Genomic DNA, 26,596 nt, shown 5'->3' with positions numbered 1-26,596 from the left:
ACGCTTTGATCCGGGAGAAACAAAATCTGGTGGTGGCGGTGCAGCTGTGTTGTTTTGTGTACCTCCTGCTATCTGGGGTGTAAGCGCAATGCTGCAGTATGTGAGCTGCTGTGTACTGCTCCTGTACCTATGTGTCCCTACTGTACCCCGTGTAACAGGATAGTCACAGGTACATGTTGCTGCTGTGCCCCTAGTTACGGTGCATCTGTATAATCTGGATACAATTCATTAACAGGAGTTAAGTGGGGGGTTTTTATATCCCAGGTTACTGCTACTCTACTTGGGTTTACAAGCAGACAATATGTAAAAATACTGTCATACCTGACCCCGAAATGGCTCATATAAGTGTATGAGAACTGTTGACTAGGATCACATTTGATGGGACAGAGGATGGGTATGATACTATGGTAACTTTGCCAGGGCCGAAACTAGGATTTTGGTCACCAGGGGCAAGACGGTAATTTGGCGCGCGGCCCCCGCCCATCATAAGATGGCCTTTTCTGACATAAATTTAATATCCATCTATCTATAAATATATAAAGATATATATTAATATGGATAGAGGGCACCGGATTGAGGCGACAAGGCCAAGACAGACCAGACGGGACAGCAGAAAGGAGTAACAGGGACAAGAAAGAGGTGACAAGACCAGGAAAGAGGGGATAAAGCCAGGGTCGAGGTGTCAGGACAGAGGTGACGGGACCAGGGCAGAAGTGACAGGACAGGAAAGAGGTGACAGAACAAAGAGGGCAGGGTAGGACAGAGGTGAGAGGTCTAGGACAGGGGAGACAGAAACAGGACTGAACCCCTCACCTTTTTGGGCTCACTTGACACATTCCCTTCCCTTAGTAAGCACACTTAACAATCATCCCCTTTTTATTGGGCACACATAGCAACCCCTCATTTAGTTTGCCCTTACTAGGCAAACTTATCCACTGGGTACACTTACCCCCACCATCTGGGCACACATAGCAACCCCTCTCTCAATGGCCACATTTAGCACCCCCCTCCCCTTCCATTGCTGGGTACACTTAGCCCCCCACCCTCTCCTCCATACTGGGCACTTAGAACCCCCCTCCACCTTCCTGGACAAACTTATAACCCACCCTTGCCAGGAGACTTACCTCCATTATCCTTTCTTTCCCGGAGCACTGAGAGCCACCGGGTACAGCTGTCCGCATCTTCTCTGGAGTCCCGCTGCCTGGCTACCTCCCGACTATCCAAACAGCACCTCTGCAGTCACTGGCACTCCGGCTCCCGCTGATATGAGCCTAATGTCAAGGCCCTTCCAGCCAGGCTTCTCCTGCTTCCAACGGAGGAGTGGTCTCCAGTCAGGTGCAGCGCAGCAGAGGAGGGGGGAGGAAGGGAGAGGGAAGTTAAAACAGCAGGGGGTGGGGCTGTGCGAAGAGCCTCTCAGGCAGGCTCAGCCACACTTCTCTGCAGCAGGCTGCCACTGCATGTAATACTGCTTGACAGGCGCAGCGGTAGCCTGCAGCAGCATCAATGGACTCGGCAGCAGCTGCAGGGATAGCGCCTCTCAAGTCTGGCGCCTCCCTGCAGTGCAGGATCCACTGAGTGGTTTGCGCCAGCACTGCAGGGATATGTATAGTAGGTTTGGTGGTCGCGGGGGTGACCGCTCATGCCGACCCGCACATAGTTTCGGAACTGGACATCGGCACCTGAATAATCCAGCACCCGGTGCACGTGCACCTCCAGCCCCCCCCTAGTTGTGGCCCTGACTTTGCACCTGGACAAACCATGATGCAATCCATGCAGTGGCAAACGCTGGATTTCCAGATGGGGGTTTCCAAATGCTTGATTTTGGAGTAAGAGTGGCCAGTCCATGCAGAGGACATAGGGCCTGATTCAGACCCACTCGCGAGCGGCTGTCCGCTCGCAAGTGGGTCGATGTTATGCACTGAGCATGCGCACGACGGAGGGAGCTCCGTCGTGCGCATGCGCCAGACGCGACGAGCGAAGGAAATTCCTTCGCTCGTTGTGTCCGATCAAAGGGGGCGTGCTGTCAATGTTGATTGACAGCACGCCCCCTTTGGTGGGCGTGCCGGGGGCGTGCCTCCCTGACGGGGCGTTCCCACGGGAACGCCTCCCGTCAGAAGCCGGCCCACTGACATCACTAGTGATGTCAGTGGGAGTGATTTTGGCTCTGATAGAGCCAAAATCACTCCGGAGCTTGCGGTTGAAAACCTCAACCGCAGGCTCCGGCTCGCAAATTCGATGGTCGCGATGGTCTCGACCATCGCGGCCATCACAAAGCACGCTCGTATAGCCTGTGGGTGGTGACCCACAGCTATACGAGCGTCCAGGAGGACGCTCCATGAAAATGGAGCCCGGCCCTCATTCAGAGCGTGCGCTCTGCTCAGAGCGTACGGCTCTGAATGAGGGCCATAATTAGCATTTCTCCAGCTTTAATATGTGTCATACAAAGTGTATTGTGTCATAATTCCAGCATATACAGGACCAGCGATCACAGTAATAGTCATTAGGTGCTGCAGTAGGACCATCCTACCTGAGCTGAAAGTTTTTATTTCAGATGTGGGCACCATTACACAGTATTGGAGGAAGTCCAGGAGTCTGGGGGAGCAGCAGAAGAACCTAGCACTGCCCTGGACATATATGAACATATTGGTCTCCATATGCACTGGATAGTGTATTATTATATGGCATTAATCATTAACTCTATTGATGGACTATAGCAGTGCACCCATAACAGTGCATGTTTTCCAGATCTCCTAGTTGGTGCACAGGTGTATTATTACTGGCTGACATGTTAAAAAATGCACAGGTGGTGCTTGTTATTTCATTGTGATAATGAGAAGAACATGCAGTACTAGTAAAACTATTATATTACTACGTATATCGTGGTCATGGTGTGGGCTGGGGAGGGGGGTTTCCAGGCAACTGGAACCGCCCCCTGCAGTTGCCTATCCCATGGGGGCATATATATATATTATTTTTATTTTTTCCGGCACTCAGCACTGTCCAATACATCTGACCCTGTTGCTTACGTAAAAAATCTTCATACCATCCAAAAACGACACAGCACTCCAAGGACTCCAAACTGGCAATATCACATACCAAGTGTATTTAATGTCAACGTCACATTTCAGGGCATCCGCCCTTTCGTCAGGACACACTTGCATATAATATGTATTTGAGTAATGACGAAAGGGTGGATGCCCTGAAACGTGACGTTGACATTAAATACACTTGGTATGTGATATTGCCAGTTTGGAGCCCTTGGAGTGCTGTGTCGTATATGGATTGTGTGTGTGTGTGTATGTATATATTGTGATAGGATCACTGGTAAAATGGTCTGTGGCAGGGACATTTATCCCAGATTCCTGTCCTATGTGTTTAAAATCCCCAGGAGAAAGTCTGCAGTGTAGCAGGCTTGAGTTTCGGTTTTTTGAAAAGCCGGTTTGGGACCTGGGGGTTGTGGGTGAGAGGAGAGGGAGGGCTCCACCCACGGCCACTCCAGGTTTTGGTTCTCGCAGCCTGGTAACAGGCTTGTTAAGGTTTCCACCTGAGAGTGGCCAATATAAGCCTAGTGTGTTGAGGGCTGATTGTCTCACCTGGGAGAGCAGACAGGGAGTTTGCTCAGAGACACTTGAAAACCTAACTGTAAGTGTTATGCTGTGCTTTTGTTGCTGGTGAGGGCATTAGGCCCTGCCAGGTTCTGGTAGTGAGGGAACTACCTGTGAAGTTAGTGCCCCGACAGGGCTAGGATTTACGTTTATGTTTTCTTTGTGCTATTTCTGACATTGCATAATAAAGACTGGCGCCGACCAGCTTGTACTTGCATCCAGTCTGGCTTACTGTTTCCCAGCTGCTGTGTGTGAAAGATGCTCAGAGAGGCAAGGTTCAGCTTCCAACCTACACCCCAGAACAAAATGGAGGAAATTATTAAGGCCTTGCTCCAAGCTACAGGAGCTCAGCAGGAGACGAACCAACTTCAGCTGGAATCTACCAAGGCTCAGCAGGAATCTACCAGGGCTCAGCAGGAATCTACCAGGGCTCAGCAGGAATCCACCAGGGTGCAACTGTTGGCCTTGGAGACAGCCCAGAGGCAACAACAGGTCGCCATCGAGGAAACCCACCAGGCCTTAAGAGAGGTGATACAGCACCTGGTCGCCCGGCCCAGAGATGTTACTACTGGTCCTCCCACCACCACTCACTCCGTACGAGCCAGTCACTTCCTCCAAAAGATGACTTCGGGCGATGATGTGGAGGCCTATCTCGCCGCATTTGAAAGAACGGCCGAAAGGGAGAGTTGGCCCCAGGAGCAGTGGGCAAGTCTGGTGGCACCTTTTTTGTCTGGGGAGCCACAAAAGGCCTATTTCGACTTATGCCTGGCTGATGCCAAGGACTATAAAAAACTAAAACAGGAGATCCTAACTCGCTTGGGAGTCACCACCTTTGTTCGTGCCCAACGGGTCCACCGCTGGGAGTTCCATATGGACAAGCCTCCACGTTCACAGATGCATGACCTCGTCCATCTGTCCTCAAAATGGCTACAGCCCGAGACGCTGACGGGACCACAGATCGTGGAAAGGGTCGTGATGGACCGGTACCTGCGATCGTTACCCGCGACTCTGAGCAAGTGGGTGAGCCATGCAGACCCTAAGTCCGCGGACCAGTTGGTCGAGCTGGTGGAGAGGTACGTGGCGGCTGAGGAGCTGAGGAGTATGCCCCACCAAGCCCCGATGGCGCATCGGCGAACTCCCACAGACACCGGTAATACTGTTCCAGGGGAGAAGGGTGCTGGGCGGTGGGATGTACCTAAGACTGAGGGTGTAGAACCTGGAGACAGGCCAGGAAGGTTCTTGCCCCGTAAACGACTAGACATTAATATGATTCAGTGTTTCCGGTGTGGTGACTTCGGCCATATTTCCGCTAATTGTTCACTTACAACTGAACCTATGCAATGTGATACTGCTCATGTCTACCGCAGGGGGTCTTTCTTTGCACAGACAGCCTGTACGGCTGACCGGCAGGCTGAGACTGATAAGCACATGTGTGTACTTACTGTAGATGGCAACCGAGTAGAGGCACTGTTAGACTCTGGTAGCTTGGTGACACTTATAAAAGCTGAGCTGGTGAACCCCTTGAGGCATAAGGGGAAAACTGTTGATGTGACCTGCATACATGGGGATAATCGATATTATGTTACTGCCGAGGTGAACATCGAGACACCATGTGGCTCTGCTATAGTTTCTGTGGGTTTGGTGCCTGGTCTGATGTACGATGCAATATTGGGGAGAGACTTTGCTCACTTCTGGAAATTGTGGGAAAGCCGTTTTGTTCCAGAAGTGAACAACCCCGGTCCACTTGAGAATGTTGTCGATATAGTGGAGGAGGGAGTTTCTTCTGAGTCAGAGTTATTCCCTTTTCCTACTATGGTTGGCGAACTAGAGAATGCGGAGCGTGACGGTGGCCCGCCAACTGATGTGCCTCCCATTAAGGTGGGAAGTGTTGTTGGGCCAGTGGATCGTCTGCCTGATTTAGAGGTCAGAAGAGAGGTCTTTGCCGTGGAGCAGTTGAATGACCCTACTTTGGTAAAAGCCAGGGAGAATGTAAAAGTAGTTGATGGTAAACCCATAGACCCTGATAGTCCTTTGTCCTATCCCCACATGGTAATGTGTCAGGATTTGTTATATCAGGTGACTAAGAAGGGGGAAGATGTTGTGGAACAACTAATAGTTCCCAAAGCCTACAGTAGAACAGTGTTGGATCTGGCCCACAGTCATATAACGGCAGGCCATATAGCGGTAGAGAAAACCACTGAGCGAATAATGCAGAGGTTTTTCTGGCCCGGGCTTCGTAAAGAGGTATCTGACTTTTGCGCATCCTGCCCTGAGTTTCAGTGTCATGCTCCCAGACCACATTTTAAGGGACCACTAGTTCCATTGCCTATTATAGAGGTGCCGATAGTGAGAGAGCACCTGAAACAGGCTCAACAGGCACAGCAGAGGGTATACAACCGCAAGGCTCGGTTACGCAGCTTTGCTCCTGGGGACAGAGTGTTAGTGTTTGTTCCCACGGTGGAAAATAAACTTTTGGCTAAATGGCAAGGGCCCTTTGAAATCTTAGAAAGAGTGGGACAGGTCAATTACAAATTTTACCAGCCGGGGAAAGAAAGCCGGAACAGGTATACCATATAAATCTGTTAAAGCCCTGGAAAGATAGAACGGTACCGTCGGCCGTCCGAGCCCCTCCAGTAAATCTAGGGCCCTTAGTTCCCGAAGTGACAGTGGCAAAAACCCTGTCGGCAATTCAACAACGAGAGGTCAAGGAGTTTCTGGTCAGAAATAGGGTGCTGTTCTCTGACGTACCTGGGAAAACCTCTGTCGTTAAACATGACATCATCACTGACCCAGGGGTTAAAGTTAATCTAAAGCCCTATAGGTTACCAGAAGCACCAAGAGAATCGGTGTCGAAAGAAATTAAAAATATGCTAGAGTTAGGGGTTATTGAAGTATCACATAGTGAATGGTCAAGTCCCATTGTGTTGATTCCAAAGCCCGACGGGAGTGTGCGTTTCTGCAATGACTTCCGAAAGTTGAACAGTGTTTCAAAATTCGATGCCTACCCGGTGCCATAGTGGAGAAGGAGGCGTTGGCCATAAAGTGGGCGTTACAAACTTTTAAATTTTCGGTGGAACACAGGCCAGGGGGCCTGTTGTTTAAAGCAGATGCGTTGTCACGCGTTCATTGTTTGGGGGCTTCAGTTGTTCCGCCCCATAGGTCGAAACAAAGGGGGGGGATATGTGATAGGATCACTGGTAAAATGGTCTGTGGCAGGGACACTTATCCCAGATTCCTGTCCTATGTGTTTAAAATCCCCAGGAGAAAGTCTGCAGTGTAGCAGGCTTGAGTTTCGGTTTTTTGAAAAGCCGGTTTGGGACCTGGGGGATGTGGGTGAGAGGAGAGGGAGGGCTCCACCCACGGCCACTCCAGGTTTTGGTTCTCGCAGCCTGGTAACAGGCTTGTTAAGGTTTCCACCTGAGAGTGGCCAATATAAGCCTAGTGTGTTGAGGGCTGATTGTCTCACCTGGGAGAGCAGACAGGGAGTTTGCTCAGAGACACTTGAAAACCTAACTGTAAGTGTTGTGCTGTGCTTTTGTTGCTGGTGAGGGCATTAGGCCCTGCCAGGTTCTGGTAGTGAGGGAACTACCTGTGAAGTTAGTGCCCCGACAGGGCTAGGATTTACGTTTATGTTTTCTTTGTGTTATTTCTGACATTGCACAATAAAGACTGGCGCCGACCAGCTTGTACTTGCATCCAGTCTGGCGTACTGTTTCCCAGCTGCTGTGTGTGAAAGGAAGGAGTCCTCTACCCAGGAGAGGGACCCCCTAACCTAACTGTGTCACAATATATATATATATATATCTCAAGATCGAGGAAGCGGCAGTCAACGGGTTAATAAAAAGATTTCAAACAAGTTCCATCAAATCAACGTTTCAGATTTATTTCTACCCGACACATATGTCCTGATGATGGGTTGAAATAAACCCGAAATGTTGATTTGATGGAACTTGTTTGAAATCTTTTTATTAACCTGTTGAGTGTCGCTTCCTCGATCTTGCTATTTTAACTCATGACTGGCCCCTCGGTATTTTCATTATGTGACTGGGAGTGCCGACTCTATGTATATATATTGTAGCAAGGCCGGGGAACTGGTACGATCTTCTGAGGTAGATGGCACTGCGCAGCAGCTGAGAAATCACACAAAGCCCACTGTCTGGTGCAACTGGTCTCCGCAAGTTTTATTAGGCAAACAAAATAAACAGAAAAACACCTTGCCATCTGGCACTAACTATACAGAAGTGATCCTAGCTCACTAATACCCCTTTTACACCGGAGCTAAAACCCGGGTTATTGCAGGGTTAACCCGGGCAACTCCCTGGTGTAAAAGGGGAGGGGGTTGGATCGCCGGGTCGAGTGACCCGGCAATCCAACCCAGGTAAATAGCAGGGTTTAACACGGGCATAGCCTGTGAAACTCTGCTGTAAGAACAGCGCATTCCGGGTCACGATGACTTCAAGCGTCCACTTTCACGCCGGGATATCAGGGTCTATGCAGACCCGACTCCGGTGTGAGCGGCGACGACTCAAGAATATCCCGAGTCAGCGCCGGCTAAATTCCGGTTCTGATCCGGATAGGAACTCTGTTCCAACTCTGGGTCAGACCCGGAATTTTGGTGGAAAAGGGGTATAATAAACAAAGTATTAGAAGGGTTTTTCAGGTTTAATTTACCTGCTTTCATCAACCTGATTCTCACAAAGAGATACAGAAATCTGTCCTTTCCCCAGACAGTGTCTCCCTGTAATGACCAGCCTCACAGCACTAAAAAGCAGCCACACAGCTGAAAACCCTAATTAGCCTCCTGTGAAGCTCATAACCCAAAAAACTCCTAACACAAACACCTTCCTGAGGTTTCAAAAGACATAGGTCAGGAATCTAGGGCAAATATACCGGCCTTCCACTATGATGCCAGTGACCTTGTCGCATATCCCCCACCCCTGTTTCGACCCAGGGGGAGGAACACTTGCAGTCCCCAAGCAAAAGATGCTGGACAATGCATCTGCATTAGCCAGTTGGGACCCAGGCCTATGTTCCACAGTAAATGTAAATTCCTGCAAAGCTAAATACCATCTTGTTATCCTGGCATTTTTGCCTCACTTTACTGACATCCATTTTAATGGGGCATGATCCGTTACGAGCTTAAACAGTCTGACCAAGAGGTAATACCTCAAAGTGTCCAATGCCCACTTAATGGTAATGTAAGGTCTGTTATTGGCACCGCTGTGGTGGCAAAATTTGGGATAAACCGTCTGTAGTACCCAGTAACACCTAAAAAAGCTCTAACTTGTTTTTTTGTTTACGGGACGGGGCCAGTTTTGTATGGCTTCAATTTTGTTTGACTGTGGCTTAAGCCTCTCCCTATGGTGTACCCCAAGTATTGAACCTCTTCCGTTGCAAGGCAACATTTCTTAGGGTTGGCTGTTAGGCCGGCCTTCCTAATTGAGTCCAGTACCGCCTGTACTCTGACTAAGTGAGATTCCCAGTCTGAACTGTGGAATACCACATCGTCCAGATAGGCCGCTGCATACTGTCTGTGGGGTTTAAAAATTCTATCCATTGTACGTTGGAAGGTTGCTGGGGCCCCATGCAACCCTTATACAAATATAAAGCAGCTATATATATTTTTCAGTGCTTAGTAATATGCTGCTTTATACAGCGGAGCGGCAAGACTTTCCAATACTGCGCATGGATTGTATGACAAATGGGTTGATAGATATTACTTGTATGCTGCGGCAAATTAACCCCAGATGGTAAACATGAAGGTAAGTATTTTCAGGACACTGATACTATCTATGTTATACAGTTATAAAGCAGCTATATATATTCCAGTGCTTAATAGTGTGCTGCTTTATACAGTGGAGCGGCAAGACTTGCAGATACTGCGCATAAATTATATAACATAAATCGATAGATGTTGCTGGTGTGCTGCAGTAAATTAATCCCAGATGGTGAACATAGAGGTAAGTATTGTCAGGACGCTAACACTGTCTATGATTTAAGCGTCTTGAATGTTCTGCATAGCTGTAATGTCAGCTGTTTTCAACGTCTTGCTGAGTTCATGTATAACTGGTCACAGAGTTTTAGCATATAGACATCACATGTATGGTTACTCGTCTTGTACATAAACAAACATAAGGTCACACAGCGGGACCTGCCGCCAACGTGTGTTTCGCTGAGAATAGCTTTATCAAGGCTAACCAGATTGCTCTGTCTGAAGGTCTAATATACGTGAGTATGTCCAATCCAAATTCGTTCTTAGAGTCACATGTCAATCCTCATCAGGTGCATTCCACTCGTGCTAATCAAGCCAAATTACTGTTCATGGAATACTCTGGATGCAAAGAATCCAAAGCACATAAATTGAAGATATTTCCCGTGAAAATAGTGGAATATAAATGTTGTCTAATAATTAAATGTAACGCATAATGATTACTAGCCAATAGTATTAAATAATGTATTAATACTCTCCTCTATATATATTTTAGATCAATATATCCACATTATTGAATCTTATGTCAGGCAATAGGTGATCTTGATGATATTATATATAAAAAAAGTGTATGTCATTGGATACATTTTATTCACCCAATAATGAATATGTGCAAAATATATGTAGCTAAATCCTTTAGACTACAACTAATATTATTCCTATTATGTATGTGAAATCTATATATAAAATCTATATATAAATTAAATATAATGATTACAATATAAGAATAAGTGAAAAAGAAAGTGCCAACCCATTTTAGGGGACTACAAATAGAATAAAAATATTAATGTGTACCCCTGCAAAAAAAAAAAACCTCACAATAAAAGCAAAAATAATCTGTGAATAATACCTGTGATCAGTGATGAATATGTATCAAAAATATAAATGCTACCTAAAATCAGTGTATAAGATATAGATAATATATACTTATAAGGTCACCTAACTGAGTGCGTATTAATGAGTGTCATCTATTCAACATTAATAATATATATCTGTAAAATAATGTGTTAATACCCATTCAAACATCACAAAAAAATTTTGATAATGACCAAAAAAATTTTTTACCAAAAAATATACTTATAGATGATACCTGTAAACAATTAATAATGTGGATACAGTAATTATAAATATAAAGTCTGTTGTAAATGATATCTATAGATGGTATGAATTGAAACTGCTCTACCTTCTTCACTATTAATTCACTATTGGGAAATGAATAAATGTGCTGTTAAATGCGATATATAAAATGTCGATCCTATGACATCATTGCATCATACCATTATTTCTAAAGATATTCTGGTCATTATTCTGACTAATAATGGAATCATTGATACCATCTAGTTGGAAGAAATGGAATTTATATGTTCTTGACAAAAAGGCTAGGTAACTATTCCTCTCAGGAAGGAATGAGAGGAATAGTTACCTAGCTTTTTTGTCAAGAACATATAAATTCCATTTCTTCCAACTAGATGGTATCAATGATTCCATTATTAGTCAGAATAATGATCAGAATATCTTTAGAAATAATGGTATGATGCAATGATGTCATAGGATCGACATTTTATATATCGCATTTAACAGCACATTTATTCATTTCCCAATAGTGAATTAATAGTGAAGAAGGTAGAGCAGTTTCAATTCATACCATCTATAGATATCATTTACAACAGACTTTATATCTATAATTACTGTATCCACATTATTCATTGTTTACAGGTATCATCTATAAGAGTATATGTTTTGGTAAAAAAATGTTGTGATGTTTGAATGGGTATTAACACATTATTTTACAGATATATATTATTAATGTTTAATAGATGACACTTATTAATATGCACTCAGGTGACCTTATAGGTATATATTACCTATATCTTATACACTGATTTTAGGTAGCACATTTATTATATTTTTGATACATATTCATCACTGATCACAGGTATTATTCACAGATTATTTTTGCTTTTATTGTGAGGTGTTTTTTTTTGCAGGGGTACACATTGATTAATATTTTTATTTTATTTGTAGAATAAAATGGGTTGGCACTTTCTTTTTCACTTATTCTTATAGTCATATATTGTAATCATTATATTTAATTTATATATAGATTTTATATATAGATTTCACATACATAATAGGAATAATATTAGTTGTAGTCTAAAGGATTTAGCTACATATATTTTGCACATATTCATTATTGGGTGAATAAAATTTATCCAATGACATACACTTTTTTTATATATAATATCATCAAGATCACCTATTGCCTGACATAAGATTCAATAATGTGGATATATTGATCTAAATATATATATAGAGGAGAGTATTTTTAATACTATTGGCTAGTAATCATTATGCAACATTAATCATTAATTATTAGACAACATTTATATTCCACTATTTTCACGGGGAATATCTTCAATTTATGTGCTTTAGATTCTTTGCATCCAGAGTATTCAATGAACAGTAATTTGGCTTGATTAGCACGAGTGGAATGCACCTGATGAGGATTGACATGTGACTCTAAGAACGAATTTGGATTGGACATACTCACGTATATTAGACCTTCAGACAGAGCAATCTGGTTAGCCTTGATAAAGCTATTCTCAGCGAAACGCGCGTTGGCGGCAGGTCCCGCTGTGTGACCTTATGTTTGTTTATGTACAAGACGAGTAACCATACATGTGATGTCCATATGCTAAAACTCTGTGACCAGTTATACATGAAAACAGCTGACATTACAGCTATGCAGAGCATTCAAGACGCTTAAATCATAGACAGTGTTAGCGTCCTGACAATACTTACCTCTATGTTCACCATCTGGGGTTAATTTACTGCAGCACACCAGCAACATCTATCGATTTATGTTATATAATTTATGCGCAGTATCTGCAAGTCTTGCCGCTCCACTGTATAAAGCAGCACACTATTAAGCACTGGAATATATGTAGCTGCTTTATAACTGTATAACATAGATAGTATCAGTGTCCTGAAAATACTTACCTTCATGTTTACCATCTGGGGTTAATTTGCCGCAGCATACAAGTAATATCTATCAACCCATTTGTCATACAATCCATGCGCAGTATTGGAAAGTCTTGCCGCTCCGCTGTATAATGCAGCATATTACTAAGCACTGAAAAATATATATAGCTGCTTTATATTTGTATAATATTTACCTGCTTAATAAGGAGAGCCCTCTTATATTGACTTTTAATACGGAGATAGAATGTGATTGCAATCATTATAATGATTTTTCTCATTACTTAACATACGCAGCCACTCTATAAGTGTATACATATTGGATTATATCCTCATACCCCTGATATTATCAATGACATTTTGTCTTATGGAGTACAATTACTGGCAATGTAAATCACACATGCTGGTGAATAGGGGTACGTTATAATATAGTGCACACGTGACACTCAGAGCTATTAGCGGCTTCAATTCTGCACAGCGCTGCATGCAGCAATGTAGGGATATTTTTACTGATATATCTATCCTTACTGCATGACTGAATATATTATTCAGTGGTTTTGGTACAGATAGGATTGGATCCATCACTTATAGTACATGCATATTTTGCTCTACATGGTGGTAATGTTCCACATAAGGAGCTACATTTAGACTTTCACTTGGTTACATTTATTTATTGAGAGTTGGACACACAACAACATTGTTGCTATTAGCATATATCATACAGAATTTGATGTGTAGTCCCTCTCATAACTTAATACGAATTATTTATACATTATATATCCATCACACAGCGGGACATATAGTTTTTATTGATATCTTTTTTATTGACACTTTCTCTACAGTCCAGTCCACACCATATATGTTTGTCTATAGTCTGGAGACATCTGTTTCCTTTTAATATTTCGCTGTTGATTTTTCAGTAACATATGTTTATTATAAGATGAATTAAAAGTTATGTTTTAACTATTCTTTGTGCGCCTGTAATAGACATTCTTCTTCTTTGGTATATTTGGATGTGTTTTTCATTGTCATCAGGCTGCACCCCCTACATTAATATAATATTATTATTCGTATTTAATAATAATTTCAAGTATAAGGGGCCTCACTAATATTTATACATCATTTTAACTAACTAGTGCAGTAGTTTTCTTGGTTGTTTCTTTTTTTGTGAATAGCCCCATGCAACCCAAAAGGCAACATCCTATACTGGAATAGCCCTTCTGGAACAGAAAAGGCTGTTTTTTCTTTCGCCCTACCAGTTTATGGTACTTGCCAATAACCCTTTGTCAGGTCCAGTGTGGTGAGATATCTGGCTGTCCCTAGCCTCTCTATCAACTCATCTACATGTGGCATGGGATACGCATCAAATTTGGAAACTGCATTTAACTTACGAAAATCATTACAGAAGCGTAGGCTGCCATCACGCTGAATAGAAAAAAACTGAAATCTGGAACGCATAGGAGGAGGTGAGTATGGATTTTTTATTACAGGTAATCCATTGGATTATCTACTGGAGAAGAGGACAGATTGGCTTCAGGGATACTAGGTGAGTATGTGAGATAGTGTGTATGCATGTGTGAGTACATGTGTGTGTGCATGTATGTTTTAATAAAATTTTACTTTTCTACGGTGTGTGTGTTCTGTGATTTTTTAATATTGCTTTTGTTGTGGGACTACAGGTACCATCAGGCCCATAATGTCCCGCATGTTGATACTTGTGGTTCTCGAAGTACCAGCATGCGGGGGTGGCTTGCTGGGAACTGTAGTTCCACAGCAAAAGCCAATATTTTAACATTACTTGCACCACACTACATAATCAACCCAGCACCCACCGCCCAGGGGTGCTGGGATAGCCCCGGGCTATCAACCCGGGCCTGGGGTGCCCTGATGAGGAGGACCCCTTTATTGGGGAGCTCCCCAGTTCCCCAGGGATCCCCAGCCTGGGCTGACTATCGGTCAGGGGTGATGCTTTGGCTGGGGGGCCCAGTGAAAGGGCTCCCCTAGCTGTGGCATCAACCCCCCCCACCCCTGCTAGGAAGGGTCCGGTGCTGCTTCTGGTGAAGATAGGGGCACCCTACGCATTTTTTCCCCCTGTATTTCCAGGACTGGCTCAGAGCCCAGTGCTGGTTGCGCTTACATCATTTGTCCCCTATATTTTGGCAACCAGGACTGGGGCTCCAAAGCCCGGAGCTGGTTGTTCTTTGGGGGGGTATGCCATCACACCCTGTGGTTAACTGCAGATTCAGGACTCTCACAGAATGAGATTGCTGTCACTCACAAAATGGTGGAGCTGCTAATTCACAGAATTGTGTGCTCATTGGAATACACACATGCAGTCTATGCAACTGAGCTTTGAGCAGTTATGTGGCTCCCACATCCCACTCAGTGCCCACAATCTTCCCATTCAATCACCACAACAATCTCACCGGCTTCCAACATCCTTCCCACTGCATACATTTATCTCATTTAGAATACACGTTCAGCTCCCTTATTTTTAAAAATATCATACTCTGTCTATGCATGTACATTTTTTTCCCCTATATGCCTCAATGCTGCTATATATTCCTGAAATCCCTCCCAACTGTGCTAGTCTGTTCCCTCATCCGCACCAATCTGTTTTTCCCCAGCCGCACCGCCTTGCATCCGTGCCTTCTCCACAGCCACGTTGCTGTCTTTTCTCTCATCTGTTGCACTCTTTCTCCCTCCATCTGCAGTACTCTGGTCCCCCCAAATGTGCAACTCTGTCTCCCCCCACCACCAGCACCACACTGTCTTCCTCCGCATCCACACCAATCTGTCTTCCCCAATCCCTACTGCTGTGTGGTCTATGAACTGTGATAGTCTGTGTTCTCTCATCCGCACCAATCTTTCTTTCTCCATCTGCTCCGCCCTGCATCCGTGCCACTCTGTTTCCTTATGCACCACTGCCTTCCCCTAAGCCACTGTCTTCCTTTCCTCTGTGGCACTCTTTCTTCCTCCATCAGCACCACTCTGTCCTCCCAACTGTGCAACTCTGTCTTCCTACCCATCCACACTACTCTGTCTTCCCCAATCCCTACTGTTGTGTGTTCTCCTATTTGTGCTAGTCTGTATTCCCTTATCCGCACTAATCTGTCTTTACCCATCTGCACTGCTCTGGCTTCCCATGTTCATGCCACTCTCTACCCCCATCCACGTTGCTGTCCCCCCAAACTGCGCCACTCTGTTTTCCCTCATCCACACCACTGTTTTCCACCCATCTGCATTACTTTGTTCCTCCACCTTATCCGCAGCACTGTTTTTCTCCCATCTGCATCATTTTGGCTACCCCCCCCTCCCTCTGTACTGCTTATCCCTCCTCTACACGCCTTTTGGTCTCACCTATCCACGCTGCTCTGTCTCCTCCCCCCATCCACACCACTTTTATCCGATCTGCACAGCTCTATTTTCTGCTTAGATCTCAGTTGCATAGACTGCATGTGTGTATTCCAATGAGCACACAATTCTGTGAATTAGCAGCTCCACCATTTTGTGTGACAGCAATCTCATTCTGTGAGAGTGCTGAATCTGCAGTTAACCACAGGGTGTGATGGCATACCATATCTGTATTGCGCAAGGAACACGTCCATTAAGGTGTCAGCCTTAATGATTGTAATTTCATTGCTTTTTTTTTGTTTGAGTGGCACAAATTCAGTAGGTTTTGTGAAATTTCAGATCATGTCTAAGAAGCCTCAATGGGACATGTAAAACCGTAAGGTTTTTTGTCTATGGAATATATAAATATATATTTGGCATGTGGGATAAATATTGCGGTTTAGATTTCAGTTTGGACACTATTGCCAACTCTAAAGGTGCGTATCCACTACACGAGAGTGGAACGACTGTATGATTACAACATTGTAATTGTTCAATCGTTTATCACCCTGTGCAGTGGATAATGTGCCCACACTGAACGATATGTCGTTCAGTGCAGGCACCCTCCCTCATCCCCGAACATGCACAACCTGTCGATTTCGACAGGTTGGCCTGCATGTTCAGGCGATGGCAAATGCTGACACGACCAGCAGGAACGCGCATCGCTGGCTGTTGCTGACATTTTTCTCTGCATGATTAATGAGAGATTGAACGATGTCGTAATCGTTCAATCGCTCATTGTTCTCGTCTAGTGTATACGCACCTTTAGGGGTCAATCCTATTAGGCGCGAATTGCGAGTAGCGAGTTTATTTCTTGAAACACGCAGACTTATAATGCGTGCGCTCCAATTAAAAATGCCTATTCGCGTGCTCGCAGCAGAGAGGTGCGAAATTACTACCAAATTCGATGTGAAAGAAGTGCATAAAAAAGTGGGGAGACCATCCTGGACCCCCCAAAATTGATAATTTCGTTAGCAGGACCGTATAGAAGGATGTTTGTGGGCATTAGGAAGGTACTGTAGGTTTTTAAATTATCTCAAACTCAGGGCTGCCGAGAGCCGCGCAAGGCCCAGGGGAAGGGGGCATGGCCTAATAGTGGGGGGCGTGGTCATGCCCCCTTAGGCTTAAAAAACCTATAATGAAATATTTTTTCAGCGCTGGGGGAAGCGGGCGTTGTGAGACCCTCAGCCCCGTGGCAAGCCTTGGGGGGAGCACGATCAGTGTGATCTCTCCCCCCCCCACAGGCATAGGAGACTGTCGCGGCTGCTGCTTAGCAGCCGAGTGTAGTCTCCCACTGCCGCCCGGCACACAGCAGCATGTGCTGGGCTCCAGTGAGTTATGAGGGAGGGAGTCTGTGCCAGACCCGGGCCCCTCCAGCAAGCCCGGGCAAACAGTACCCGCTCCCCCCCCCGCCTCCCCTCTCGGCGCCCCTGCTCATACTTACCTGCTGGCTCCAACAGCAGCAGTAGAGTACTGGTGGCTCTGACAGCAACGTCGGTGGGCACCCTCCTGAGCGCTGTGGCGCGCCTGCGCAGGCAGTTGTGACACAGTCTGCATGGAGGCCGCTTTACATGTCACTGGCCGGGTCAGGGCGCCCTCCTCTAGGTGGCGACTTGCGTAACCAACATATATGTAAAACCTCCCTCCCTGCAAAATCTGGTCGCCAGGCAGCAAAATTTGGTCGACCTGGCCCCAGGATTTGTCGACCCTGTTCTATTAGATGCAGTGCCCGGGCTATTTATTCAATTGCAGCCTGTGATAAACCTGCAGGCTCCACTTTCAGCAGATATTTTTTTGCACTCTCGTGAGGTGCGAGAGGGCGTGAACAGAAATCTGCAGTATTTACAGTAGGGCTTTTTGCACTGCCGCGATTATTATGTATCCATCTTGCCTGGAATATTTTCATTTTTAATGAAAATATCCCCGCTATGTACCAAGGGGAACTCGCAGAGACAGCGGTTGCGAAAACAGCTGTCCCTGTGAGTTATATCCCTGGCATTTAGAAGAAGTCTTTCACAGAAGTGAAAGACTTCTCCGAGGGAAGCTGAGGCTGCGCATGAGCTGGCTGGGGGCTGCTGGGGAGAGATCAAAAAATCTCTCTCCTGCCCCTGGAGCCCCCAATGGCTAACAGTATTTTGCACCATCTGAAGATGGTGTAAACTACTGGGGCTACTGGGCCTGTGATCTGAAGTGCTAATTAGCACTATGCTGGAGATTCTCCTGCATTGTTCTATTAATTCATAACTACAATACATAAAATTATGCAGATACTGCAGTTTCTGCATAATTGTGTGTAAAAATCAGCTTGATACATAGGCCCCATAACCCAGAATCTATGAGCTAACGTGCATTAGCTGTGGGCTTTACATGGGAGGAAATGGGCCTATGGGCCTGATTCAGAGCCACTCGTAAGCGGCCGCTCGTTCGCTCCGAGCGATGTTTGCCCAACTGCGCATGCGTACGGATCGTTATACGCATGCGCGAACCAGTCAGTGCGGCTGAAATTCATGTGCTCGCAAAATAGCGAATGCCTGATAATTTGAGTGACAGGAGTAGGCGTATGTGGGTGGTAACGGGGGAAGGTGCTTGAAAACGGGGAGTGGAGATCCGAACGCAGGCGTGCTTAAAGGTCAAAACGGGCGTTTTATGGGTGTGCATAATTAAAACAGCAGCGTCATTGACCACGTCACTGGGTTATTTTATAGCCAGAACTGCTCGCAAAATTGTGGTAGCAAAAACCAACCCCAAGAATAGCGAGCAGTTCATACCCTGGTCGATGTACTCGATTAATCTAATAAATAGCGGACATGACGTAGGATGCGAGCTGCCAGGGGGCGTATTTTTTAAAAAAACGACCGCAAGTTTTGTTCGCTCGTTCAGACCTAGAGACGTGAACAGACCGCAAAGAGCGAACGGTTGATTTGAATAGCCACCCCTATTTTCTGGACGAGCGAGCGCTAATTGCGTCCGGCTCTGAATCAGGCCCTATATTTGAATAACTCGAGGTTATCCTCCCCGTGATAAGCCCCGCTGCTAATTGAATATGCCTGTAAGTGGGGCATGCATCTTTTTAATATTTGCAGAGCTGAAAGTAAGATGGACTTCCTTTACTCATAAGAAATGTGTTTGGAAAAATGGATACTGGCTGTCTGCATCTTGAAATGTGCACACCTCTGCATTGTGATTGTTTACTACTAATCCTCATCAGTGTGTATTGTACCTCCCCTTTCCTAACACACCTCATAGTGGGTGTATCTGCGTTTATGTGCATTTATGCTTGGGCCAAATGCCCCAACTGAGCCTGTTTAAGTGAGAATTCTCCATCACACCCCCTCTTTTTATTTGATGAAATTCATACAGTACACACTTCAGAAATAGCCATATGTCCAACTCCGCATCAGCAGTTTTTGTATTCTTATTTTACCTTTTTGTAAGGTGTTGCCAATATTGAATTACTTTACACTAGCTATCTCCCCTCCTTTAAAGATCTTGTTGTCTTCTAGAACATATGTGCTTCCACTATATACCCAGGATTTCATTTAAGAAGTGCACAGCAAAAAATAACCTTGCTTTTGAAAAGGTCTTACCTGCATTGTCCAATCAAGGTCACAGCTACTTTCCTGAGAAACTTTGAAGTGTGCCTAGGTTTGGGAGTAGGTAGATAAATCTAAACCGGCACTCTGCAAAAGTGTAAACATCACATAAAAGTACAATTTCCTACCACTCTTTAAGTACCCTTTTCGTTACATTGTTTTGATTTTTTTCTACAAATCCTTGTTCAGTTTGGTCTTTTTTATGGTGATTATGTTGAATTAGATAACCAATACATAATGATATTACTAGTGATATGATTTGACATTGATACTTCTGTGTTACATTGCAGCTTCAAGGAATAAGGAAATATTCTTCACTGTGGCTAGTAAGGTACAGTATGTCATTTCCTTTGGTGTGACATCACTCTTGGGGGCCAAGTGTTCCTGTGGAACTATACATCCTAGCAAGCTTAGTGACTTATCTAGAGAATCTTCAGATCAATGAAAGAAGAACACATAAGTAATATTGGAATAAAAATATTCACAAAGTTATTAGTTAATATCTGTTTGGTTTTAAGACAGAAAATACAGTAGACTATAGTATGTGCTGTAGAAAAGAATCTCTATAGGAAATTCTATGGTTATGGTTTGCAACATCTGGAGTTAAAACATATGACAAGTGCTGACAGAAAATGCTGACACATACTGTAACGCAGCGTACTGCTTGTACTTGTCACGTGATAAAAGAAAAGACTCATTAACTAATGGAAATACAGTTAGTCTGAAAATACTCACTGTCGGTATACCTACAGCCATGGCCAAAAGTTTTGAGAATGACACAAGTATTGGTTTTCACAAGATTGCTGCTTCAGTGTTTTTAGTTCTTTTGTCAGATGTTACTATGGTATACTGAAGTAAAATTACAAGCATTTCAGAAGTTTCAAAGGCTTTTATTGACAATTACATTAAGTTTATGCAAAGAGTCAATATTTGCAGTGTTAACCCTTCTTTGTCAAGACCTCTGCAATTCACCCTGGCATGCTGTCAATCAACTTCTGGGCCACATACTGACTGGTGCACCGTCCATTCTTGTCTAATCAATGCTTGGAGTTTGTCAGAATTTGTGGGTTTTTTTTGTCCACCCGCCTCTGGAGGATTGACCACAAGTTCTCAATGGGATTAAGGTCGTCGGAGCTGATTTTGTCCCCGAGCCACTTAGTTATCACTTTTGCCTTATGGCAAGGTGCTCCATCATGCTGGACAATCATGTTTGTCACCAAACTGTTGGGAGAAGTTGCTCTTGGAGGATGTTTTGGTACCATTCTTTATTCATGGCTGTGTTCTTAGGCAAAATTGTGAGTGAACCCACTCCCTTGGCTGAGAAGCAACCCCACACATGAATGGTGTCAGGATGCTTTACTGTTGGCATGACACAGGACTGATGGCAGTGCTCACCTTTTATTCTTCGGGCAAGCGTTTTTCCAGATGCCACAAACAATCTGAAGGGGATTCCTCAGAGAAAATAACTTTACCCCAGTCCTCAGCAGTCCAATCCCTGTACCTTTTGCAGAATATCAGTCTGTCCCTGATGTTTTTCCCGGAGAGAGGTGGCTTCTTTGCTGCCCTTCTTGACACCAGGCCATCCTCCAAAAGTCTTCGTCTCACTGTGCATGAAGATGCACCCAAACCTGTCTGCTGCCATTCCTGAACAAGCTCTGCACTGGTGGTGCCCCGATCCTGCAGCTGAATCAACTTTAGGAGACTGTCCTGGCACTTGCTGGACGTTCTTGGGTGCCCTGAAGCCCTTTTTGTGCAAAGCAATGATGACTGCACGTGTTTCCTTGCAGGTAACCATGGTTAACAGAGGAAGAACAATGATTTCAAGCTCCACACTCCTTTTAAAGCTTCAGGTCTGTTATTCTATCTCAATCAGCATGACAGAGTGATCTCCAGACTTGTCCTTGTCAACACTCTCACCTGTGTTAACGAGACAATCACTGACATGTCAGCTGGTCCTTTTGTGGCAGGGCTGAAATGCAGTGGAAATGTTGTTTTGGGGATTAAGTTCATTGTCATGGCAAAGAGAGACTTTGCAATTAATTGCAATTCATCTGATCGGTCTTCTTGACATTCTGGAGTATATGCAAGTTGCCATCATACAAACTGAAGCAGCAGACTTTGTGAAAACCAATACTTGTCATTCTCAAAACTTTTGGCCATGGCTGTATGCCGGCATTCTGACCACCAGGATTCTGAATGTCTGGATGCTCACTAGTACACCACCTCCATACTTTTGCTCATCCAAACTCCTCATCAACTTTTTTGCAATGTCTGCTCACAATCAATGTTTCTTCCAATGTCATTTTCAGGTCTTCGGATTGTCTCTGGCAGCCCGCAAGTGACTGCTCCAACAACATCCTTGCCTAAGTGTTCATAATCACAATAAATTGTTCTTTGAGCAGCTCCTGAAGCCCCCTTTATTGGTCACACACTAAGCACAAAAGGGTGGTGACTTGTGGTTGGTCATTCGGTCAGTCATTATGGTACCAATGTATACATGTACAATAAATTATGGTTTATAGGCACAAAATCATTGCTATGTGACACAATCTTTTAGTGGAATCGATTTACCTTATATTTGTTTACGATGGCAGTAACATCACAACTATCCCCTCCCCCCTCCTCCCATTCGATTCTTCTTTCTAGCGTGCCTGCAACTTTGATTTGAAGTTCCACCTCCTCTGGGTGTAGGCTGAGTTGTATACAAGTGGAGTTCCTCAAATATGATTGTGGGCAAACCCAGTCCAGTTTCTTACATTTAGTGCTCCACAGCATTGGACAATGGGAACAGACATGCATAAGACAGGGCATATCCAAGTAGCCACGATATATTTTTGGCAAAAATTACGACGACATTCAAGACTATTTTTTTTTTTATTAAGGCAGGTATGCGTGCTCCCGATTTCCTAGTAGTCCAAACTTTCAAAGATGGTTGCTGTGATCTTTCCCACAAACCTCATCAGGAAATTAAAAATATAAATAAAAAAACAGCTCGTACCCTAAAAAAATGGTTTAAATGTTTATTACTGTCCCAATGAAAAATATTCTGCAGTAGATGATTTGTGCATTTCGGGGGTTTTTTTACAAGTAAAAAATTATGAAATGTAAACTTTTGGTGTAAATGCAAATTAATTAAACAAAAAAGTAGAAAAAGTGATTTTGGGATAATATGAAGCCAATTTATTTTTTACATTATTTTTTTTCAATAAAAGGTCCACAGGAGACCTTGGGGTATAGGTGATGACGAAGACATCCGGGCACCATGCAGTTAAAGTTTTCTCCCAGGATGCAAAAGGGCCTCCCTCTATACCCCGCCCCCGGGCCGGAGGCTCCTCGGTTTCGTTTGGTTCCAGGCCGGAGTTGGGTCACTGTATTGCAGTACAGCTCTTACTAAAAGCCCTGAAAATGTTACGTTTTTTCTAAGTGCGGTCAGCGTGAACAGTCCAGTGGAAGTTCGCACGGCCGCTACATCATCCCACTGGTGCTGAGACGCCTGTACTGATTCGTGCCTCTTGGTGGGCAGGAGTCTTGGCTAGCTGGGACCCCGGAGGATTCCTAGATGTGGCTGGACGCTACGGGGTGCCAAGACACAGTCTTTTTCCTCCAGGGTTGGGGGACACCCTGGGGATGACAGCAGTGTGGCCACGCACTGAGTCCTGCGTCCACACTAAAGATGCCCATTCACTAGCAGACATGAAAACGACTGCACGATTACGACATTGTAATCGTGAAGTCGTTTGTCAGTGTGTTATGAGCCTGCACTGAACTAGCAGTCGTTCAGTGCAGGCTCATCAATCATCTGCAAACATGCTCAACCTGACGTTATCGTCAGGTTGACCAGCATGTTTGCACGATGATGGATGTCTAAATGACCAGCGGGCATGCACACCAGGCCGGTGAAAGGTTTTCTCCGGCTGCGGGATTATCCCCCCGCTAGAAAGAGTTTGGTGCTGGTTTTGGAATTTTCAGGAGACCCCTACTCATTTTTTCCCCTGATTTTCCAGAACCAGGACCAGCTCAACAAAGCCCTGTGCTGGTTCTTAATATACAGGGGTCCCCTACGCATTTTGGCCCCTGTATTTTTAGAACCAGGACAGGCTTTATAAAGCCTGCGGCTGGTTATGCTTTTGGGGAGGGGGTGCACAGCATTTTTTTTATAATGTAAAACCTTTTACATACGTGCATGTTTCTGTGTGTACTTATCTCATGGATATGTGCATGTTTCTGTGTTAATCTGACCTGCTCAGGATATACTCGCTAACCTGAAGCAGGTCTATTATTTGAGGACTTTTGGTTATCTTTTTTTTTTGCCATTTTAAAACAGACACCCTATTACATTGGGTGAGTTGATTGTTTTCAATGTGAAAACATCTGGATGCAAGTTTGAGAATGGAGATTTTTAGTAACACTTAAAAAACGCGAGTTCTATTGAACTGACACCTTATTACATTGGAGAGTTGTGAAAAATTGCGAGTTTAGCACAAAACTCACAATTTACCAAAACTGACACCCGATTACATTTGGCCCTCAGTCTCTGTTAAGTGATCTTCTTTACTATATCTGGCAGTGAGAGTGATATGACTAAGTTAACCCCTATTAAACTGCCCTGTAAAAAATGTACAGCGGTGTTAATGGCAGGGGACATAGCTTCTGAGGAGTTACATTTCCGGTGTTACATTGCCACAGGTCCTTATGAGGCTTCTGCCGTTCAGCAGGAGCCGCAATGGGAGTGCTTTGTAAAAGCACTATTAGCCATTGCAGGGCGTTTAACAGGCCCTCCTATATGTCCACAGTTCAGTTTCAACAACAGCACCTTTTGCCAGTGCAAAACCTGCTGCAACCTACTACACCTTCACAGGTGTTGCCCCCTCAGTGGGTTAATACAGTTCCTGCTATTGTGCAGGGTGGGACTGAGATACGTCAGCAGGACGCACCTATCAGCAGACCAGCTAAAAGGGTCTTGCTTTCGTCGCATTCTACTGTATGGGATGATGGTGATGTGTCATCTGATGATGGACTGCTTCTAGATGAGTCTGACTCTGAGCTACTTCCTCTGGAGGCGGGGGTCAAGTCTAAAATATATATTCCAGGGCTAATAAAATCTGTAAAAGCAGTCCTGATCATTGAGTAGGGTGAGCCTCCTGGGCCTAAATCTAGGCATGCATATTTCATGGAAGAAAAGGTGACTGAGGCTACATTCCAATTGTCTGACCAATTGGTGAATCACTTGGAGGTAGCTTGGAAAACACCTGGAAAGCGGTATCAACCACAGAAGCGTCTAGTCTCTGCTTACCCTTTTGCTAAGAATTATTTTTCCATATGGGAGACTCCACCAGTGGAGGATTCCCATGTCACGCGCTTGGTAAGAAGCACAACGCTTTCCATGTCATCCCTGAAAGATGTTACAGATGGGAAGGTAGAGGTATGCCTTAATTCTGTTTATTCCATTTCGGGGGTTGCGTGCAGACCAGCTATAGCCATTTGCTGGGTGGCTCGGGCCATGGAATGTTGGGCTAATAGCCTTGAAACATCCTTAGCCTCTAATGCTACCAGGGAACAGCTGAATCTGGTGGGAAATCTCAGAGATTTGGCTACTGTACATATAAATGAGACAGCTTTAGATATTGGCCTACTAAATGCCAGGGTTTCTTCGGCAGGCAATTGCAGCTCGCCGTTCTCTGTGGCTCCGTTCTTGGAGAGCTGATGCGGAATCCAAGAAGGGGTTGGAAAGTTTGCCTTATGATGGTAAAGTCTTGTTTGGCCCTGATTTGGACAAGATTGTGAATAGCTGCCTTCTGCTTGGACTCCGTCCTTTCGGACCTATCGGGCCCCAGGTAAGGCTAGAACTTAGTCCTTTCCCAGGCCATCCACCGCCAAGAAATCTGCCAAGCCTAAGAAGCAGCCCTGGAGTACCAGACCTCCGGCTCCCAAGCCTGATGACAAACTCCGCTTGATGGGATGGGCCTCCTCCTGGGAGACCCCAGGGTGGGAGTCCGACTTCTTCAGTTCGCCCAGTACTGGTCAAACTACCACGGATTTCTGTGTGAAGGAAGTGGTCTCTCTGGGGTATGCCCTCTCTTTCACAGTAGGCCTCACCATCAATTATTTTGCACAGGACTTCCGAAAAACTCGGACAAGGCTGTGGCTATTCAAGAGGTGGTACAATCTATGCTGCAGGCAGGGGTCATTGTACCGGTCCCGTTGTCACAAAGGAACAGGATATAATTCCAGCCTTTTTCTAGTCCAGAAGCCAAACTGTTCTTACCATCCTATTTTCAATCTACGGTCCCTGTACAAATTCCTCAGGGTACCCAGGTTCAGAATGGAGATCCTCCACTCAGTTATACTGGCTGTGGAACCTGGGGATTTTATGGTTACCCCTGATATTCAGGATGCATACCTGCATATTCCGATTGTTTCAGCTCACCAATGTTTTCTCAGGTTCGCTGTGTCACAACAACCTTTCCAGTTTCAGGCTCTGCTGTTTGGCCTTACAACTGCACCTTGGGTGTTTACAAAGGTCATGGTGGTAATGGCAGCCCATCTGCGGCTGCAGGGGATCTGCCTAGTTACCATACCTGGACGACCTCTTGCTACTAGCAGCGTCCTCAGAGGTACTTCACCACCACCTGCAGCTAACGATATTTTTGCTCCAGGTACACGGGTGGTTGATAAATTAGAAAAAGTCCTCACTGATTCCGTCTCAAAGGATGCTCCATCTGGGAGCCGGTTGGATTCACAACAGCAAAGGATTTTTTTTACAGCAGAAAAGATCTCCACTTTGCAGACGCATGTACGCAGATGCCTTCACAAGCGCCGAATGTCAGTCTACTCAGCAATGTAGTTACTGGGATGCATGGTGTCGACATTTGACATGGTGGATTATGCCCAGTTTCATTCCCGGCCTCTGCAGCTATTGATCCTCTCCAAGTGGGACGGATTTCCCCATCATATACGGACTCAAATGATGGTGCTCTCTCCGGAGGTACGCTTGTCACTGACCTGGTGGCTACAGAAGGCTCACCTCACCAAGGGGC

General features: G+C 44.9%; 1 long non-coding RNA gene across 1 annotated transcript; it reads left to right on the top strand.

The window, feature by feature from the left end:
- Positions 1 to 153: 153 nt before the first annotated feature.
- On the top strand, positions 154 to 21,911 carry LOC148517840 (uncharacterized). Its single transcript, XR_015879250.1, has 3 exons — positions 154 to 169; positions 19,850 to 19,890; positions 21,869 to 21,911. It is a non-coding gene; the product is annotated as an uncharacterized LOC148517840 (long non-coding RNA).
- Positions 21,912 to 26,596: the final 4,685 nt, after the last annotated feature.

The sequence above is a fragment of the Taudactylus pleione genome, unplaced genomic scaffold (genome assembly GCF_031769625.1).
Source record: "Taudactylus pleione unplaced genomic scaffold, aTauple2 ptg000208l, whole genome shotgun sequence".
Lineage (NCBI taxonomy): Eukaryota > Metazoa > Chordata > Amphibia > Anura > Myobatrachidae > Taudactylus > Taudactylus pleione.
The sequence above is the reverse complement of the archived record's forward strand: the minus strand, read 5'-3'. Positions and strand labels throughout refer to the sequence as shown.